Genomic DNA, 6,643 nt, shown 5'->3' with positions numbered 1-6,643 from the left:
ATGTAAATGGCATAGAATTGAACCCTGCCCGCAAGAGATATGCCGATCTCTCGTTGGAAAAGCAAAAAACATATAAAACAGATGCAAAGTACGCTAGAAGTGAAACAAGCGAGTTTTAAAAACTGTAACGAATAAAAAAGTCAGTGCTGTGCAGTTTTCTAAAAGATATGCATAACTGGATAAAAAGATGTTTATTGATAAGGAGAAATGAGAATGAAGAAAAATATTTCGATATTTCGTAGGAATATATTTTCTAAATCTTTAATTTCTTTTATTAAATTTTTTTATTATTTTCGATTTATATTTTCTAAAATCTTTTAATCTTTCCCATTATAATCTTTTGAAATACACCTCATTAAGTGTGCCTTGATATTGTAATAATTATAAATCAAAACATTTTTTTTTAAATGAGAAATAACATGTGTCGTTTAAATTATATAATTATAAATTATAAATTATATAATTTATTGCAAATAATATATTACACAGACGCAGAAAGCGTATGTGGGTGGACAACATGCTAAAAAAAAATTTATATTGTCTAGTATCGTATTTCTCTTTCCTGAACACACATACACACACACACACACACACACACACATATATATATATATATATATATATATATATATATGTGCGCTCACCGGCGTTTTTACGAATATCTTTCACGAGAGCCAAATTTTAGCGCAGCATAGGGGCACTACCTAATACGTATATTCTCCGGTGCTTTGCTCCAGGTCAACATACGCGTAACCGCCGCTCTCGTTCTAGTCGTGGTTGCCGCGGTTCCATCGAGACAGTCGTGAGCGATGCAGAGAAAACACTCGCGCGTAAATTCATCGGATATTCAGAAATGAGCAGCGCCGGCAGATCGAGCTTGCATATTCATGGATTTTGTCTCTGACGTATGTTTGCGCGGTCCAGTCATCCAATGAAGAATAGCTGCGAACAAAACCGCTCGCTTATTCTGCAACTGCAATCTAATGAAAAAACATTTTATAGATTACAACAATTTTATAGATTATATTTCAATTTATTTTATTACATATTATAAACTATAGACAGTATGTATTACACTAGTATATATATGTGTAGACTCGCAACTCTACTCTTTCTTTTTATCTTTTAATCTTTATCTGTCTCACGTATGTACTATGTGAGACAGAACGTATTTACTATTATTCTTTATGAAAAAAATAATTAATCGATTATATATGATTAATATTTTTATGCCATTAATATTATGATATAAATCAAAGACGCATATTCTGATATATTTATTATCTGAATAATATATGGAATAAAGAATCTCTTTGTAAACTAAAAGGATATTTTTGAAATATTTGAAAAATCTGTCGCACACACACGAGAGAAAAACTTCTTATCAAGAATTATTAATCATGCATTTAGTAAAGAAGTTACTTTTGATTGTGCAAAGATTTCAAAGCTCAGACACAAAATAGATTCAAATAAACAGGCAAATAATAAAGCATTTACTCATTTTTATAGATACATTTACTCTATGGTTGTGTGTGCTAAATCGATGGGATTTATTTATTATTTATTATTATATATATATATGGACATTAATCGGAAATCTTAATGTTCTTGGTTACGGTCGCACAGACAGTTGCTTAATCCTCCCTTGAGATATCCTCATTTAGTTAATCCCATCTCACCGTATACCGCTACAATTTACAGATAGCCTTGAGGAACGTGTAGCTTCAGTAATTCATCGCGCGTAAACTGCTCATGTGGTGAAGCGGTGGTTTCTTGATTAAACTATCGTCATTAAGCAGCATAAATAAAGGAGAGTTGAACTAGAAAAATGTATATCATGATACGGTTTGCGATTTATTTATCATGCATATACCATCGCTTTTTGCTTTATTATATTTTTTAAGATTAGCAGAATAAATATTTACAAAAAAGATTTTCTGCTTAAAGTAAGATAAAACAACTAAAGCTTAGTAAATATAATTGAGAAATAAATAATCCCCTAAGGCGTTGTAAAATAAAATACATATTCTCTAGATAAGTCAATAGATAAACGATTAATGTTAGTATAAAAACTCACTCGCGTCATGGAAAGATATTGACGTATTGATGTATTGATGAAATTTTATCTCGGTTGACTCTAATTTACCTTTAGTAGTATAACATAGAGAGAAAACTGAAATATTTATTCCCGTATAATAATAAATCTGACCCAACAGTTAATTAAGAAAATTTGCCAATCATTCCAATTGTATACACATATAGCACGTGTTATCTACAGCATAAAATGTTAAAAACCATTACTTGTATGTCACAACGACATACGGTTTTGTGCAATCTGTCCGAAACTTATGCAATCTAAGTATAGCCATTAGTCAATATTAACAATATTGGCAGATATGATACAATATTACTCGTATGTGTCATATGTAAACAATTCATCAAATAAACTATTCGCATGATGTATTGACACACATAGCACTATAACTAATCTATCAATTGCATTTAGTCGCATGGAAAACAAACATGTAGATTTTAATATATCTATGTTATAATATTACATGTCTTCTGATTTCGAGATTGGAACATATGTATATTTGAATACAAATCCGCCTTCCAAAATTTATCGGACGTATTAAAGTCTCGCACGTGATTGCTACTCAATACGGATACGGGAGAGGCGTAGATTAATAATATATTCATCGCGACATGTATTGCAGTAGCTTGCATGCATCGATAATGTATGGCTGCACTGATAACGGTCAATCGCGAGGCGAGAGTATCTAAATTTAGAGCGCGCGGTGAGTGCCTGTTAGCCGTTAACTAAATCTTGATACTGCCGGGGGGGACAGTTCGGTTCTCTATGTCTCGGTTAATATTTCCCGCGCGCAAGGCATCGAATAGGCGGCGTCATTGACCACCGCTAAATCGATTATTACTTGTTTGCGTTTATTGGCTACGCGTAATGGAACACGGACATGGACCCATGCCACTTGGAAAATGACAATTACATATCTATGATTTAAACTTCTAAAATAGCTTTTGTTAGATTAAAAGTAATTAACAATCCATCTAAAATGATAAAATTTTCATGATATTTTATTGAGATTTTTAGAAAAATTATATTGTCTTTTTATATAAGAGGTTCTCTTCTAACTTTAATTTGTTTTTAATTGCTAGAAAACAATTACTACACATATTGTAAAAATCACCTAGACGATTGCAAAATTTTGCTTCAGTTGCATTATACTGCCCGGATATCTTGTAATCGAAATACCATCCCTAATCCTAAAAACATAAGCGGAAACATATTTAAACATTTTCTCTACATTACCGAATTATTTCTATGAAAAAAACTTGATTTTTGTATTGAAATGGAATCTATAATTTGAATAAAATTGTTAAATATAATGTAACCTATTACGTAAAATATGTATTTAAAATATAATATATATTGCTTTTTATTAAAAAAATTTTATTGAAGAGAATGTAAAATTTTGTCGTGAAACCCCGATAGATGTATATTTTAATTACAATTTTTTAAATTAGAGAATTATATGAGAAAAAGGTTAAAGTTTGAACAGAAAGAAAAAACAAATTACATTTTGTAGAATAGTATAATCTGCCATTGAATGTCATCGACGATCGTCAATAATCCTTGAAGAGTAAGATTTCGACAGTGCAGCTATGACTTGGCTACGTTTAAAGCGCTCGATATTCGAACCTCTTCCTTTTAACACCGTGAAATTGATCGACGCCCTACGGATTTTAGCAGCTTTCATATATCCGTAAAATCTTCGTCAACTCGAAAATCCATCCATCAAACTCGGGTGACGCGCGCGATGGAGAGAGAGAGAGAGAAAGAAGGAAGAAGAGAGAGAGAGAGAGAGAGAGAGACAGAGGAAAAGGGACCAACCACTGAAAATTCCTTCTGCAAATTTTTCGACGCTGATCGGCACGATGTCAGTATGCGCGCACGTTTATCAGACGCAGTCTTGTGTAACGCATTTCCGTCCGCCGGACCCGTCTGGAATTTCGCGATTGCGGGATTCGGTTTTGCGAAGATATCGATCACGGCATAATTCCCCGCAGCAGTGTCGATTTGCCGTTTCATCGATAATTCATTAACCCAGAAATGGATCGGGTGAGTGTCTCTCTCAGGTTAGGTCAATATGATGCAGATTATAACGATCTTGGGCCGATCTGAATCTGATGTTGATTGCAAGTTTATTGTCGACTGATCGATAATTTTCATCATTTGAACACAACAACAAATAATGCGAATAATTAAGAATACTCGACTTATATTGGGTAATTTTTGTCTAAAGACATTCTTGAGAAACATTAGTCGTTACATCTACTACAACCGCAATTTAGGAAATTAGGAAAATTTAACGCATAAATTATTTAATTATCAAAGTATGTATTACATTAAAACAAAAATATGTAACAATTTTATATTCTCTAAACATTAATTTTCTTACTGTTACAATATTATATTTTTAACATTATTTATATCGCAAAGGTCATAATCTTAATTAATTTAACATTGCGTTATTTAATAATATAGAACATTCTCAATTCTCGCCTGATATACCATCGCCAATCATGGATTACGGGATAAAGTTTCTCGTAGCTAGAAAATATCCCGACGAATAAATTCGGCGGCAGCCTTGACGCGTATTGTGCGAGCTGAAAAGTTACAGGGGATGATATAGCCTCGCCGTAATAGAACTTATAAGGTGGATAGGAAAGTTGCTTTCTTCGCCAGAATTCCAGACCTTCCCCGGGACTCGTTCGAAAATCACTTCATAACCTTCGGTCGTGTCCCTAAACTTACAAATTGTCCGCAGAAGTGTACTTTCCAAAACATAGTATCGTTTTTCTGTTCTGTCTCGCCAATTCAGACGATATACCGACGATAAAAAAAGGACCATCACATCGATTACTTTAATACTGATACGTTTTGTCTGATATACAATAACGTGAACATTTTGCAGTTTTGATTTAAAAAGTTTCTATAATAAGTTTGAGAATGCCGTACAAAGAAACGCAAGTATATTATATGCATCTGTGCAATGTATTAAATTGTCCTTTGTTTTCTTTATGTCTTTTTGATATTATTATAACTAATGTAACAATTATTACTATATTATCATTATATTATACGATTAAAAAATTTATCAAGATATTTCAATATTTATATTCATTATTTATAATGTATTATACATATTAAATATATTATAAATATTTATATTATATAATAATATATATTTATATAAAATTTACAATATATCAAAATAGAATATCTAAAATTATACAAAAAGTTTGCAAGTCTCTAAAGGAATGAAAAAGAGATTTTGCAAAATATTGGTGGTTGAACAGTACTGAAGCACAGCAGGATTTATGAACCAGACTTTTAACTTTCGTGGGAACAATAATTTATGGGTCCCATGAGAGTGAGTGGTCCGCTGCTTGATTCTACGTTAACTAATAAGTAGCAATGCCATATAGACAGATGGTCAGACTATTGCGGCTTTCGAAATGTAGTTGGGAACATCGAGGAGGAATCATTTGGGGATATTAAACGTAGTTAACGATCCGTAAGCTTCTCTGAAATAACCGATATACATGAAATTGTTATAATTAAAATTAATCTAGTAGATTACTTTATTATATAGTTAGATTCGATTTTAATATATATTTAATATATCATATTATTATATACTTATACGTATACTTATACAGTATCTTTTTATTTACTTTTTAGTTTAATTTTATAAAAAATCATGTGATGCAGCTAAAAATTTAAAAAATGACAATTTCTTTTTGTCATTGATATAATACCAAATTAATAATATAATAATAATAATTAAACAAAATATGTTTCTTATTAATGTAACATATTAAAAATCAAATTCGCGCAATCATATGTGTTATGATGTCAAAAACATGCGTACCCGCACATTTCATATAGTCGTAATGATGGCTACTTGCATTAGCATAATCAAATTTCGTGGATGAATGCAAAACACGCGTAACACGCACAATCTGCATATAATGATCAGCCAGTATTAGCAATATTGGCACGCAGCATCCATTCTCAAACACACGTGCCGAGTTGCTTCAGTCCAGATTACGATAACTTTGTTACTTTATGATGCCGTTTGTGTCATATCATTTGTCGAATAGAACGGATTATTGGTATCTCGGTGCCTGTTGCATATATACGTTATACTTTCATCAGCGTCGCTGATGGAAAGAAAATATAAAAAAAAGGACACAGATAAATCAAACAAAGAGAATACTTTAATTTTCTAATATCAGAACGTATCAAATTGCAGATGATACACAGTTTACGTATTTCAATAATTGCACCGATTTTAAGTACTAATGTAATTGCTCCTTTCTTTTTTACTGCAAATTAATCGCTGATTTTATTTTGTTTAAAGCACTGATCGCGAATAATGTGGACGCAATTAGGTAATTCCAATCAGTACACACGATTGGAAAAACTTGCCACGTTTGACAGACAGTGTAAACAACGCAGAGTTATGTGTTCTTTTGTAATCTATAACGCTAACGATATGGGCTTCTGACCTATATTTCGACATTCTATTGCGTCGGGTACTGTGCGAATCGAAAG

Source organism: Anoplolepis gracilipes, chromosome 2 (genome assembly GCF_047496725.1).
Source record: "Anoplolepis gracilipes chromosome 2, ASM4749672v1, whole genome shotgun sequence".
NCBI lineage: Eukaryota > Metazoa > Arthropoda > Insecta > Hymenoptera > Formicidae > Anoplolepis > Anoplolepis gracilipes.
This window is presented reverse-complemented; position numbering follows the sequence as displayed.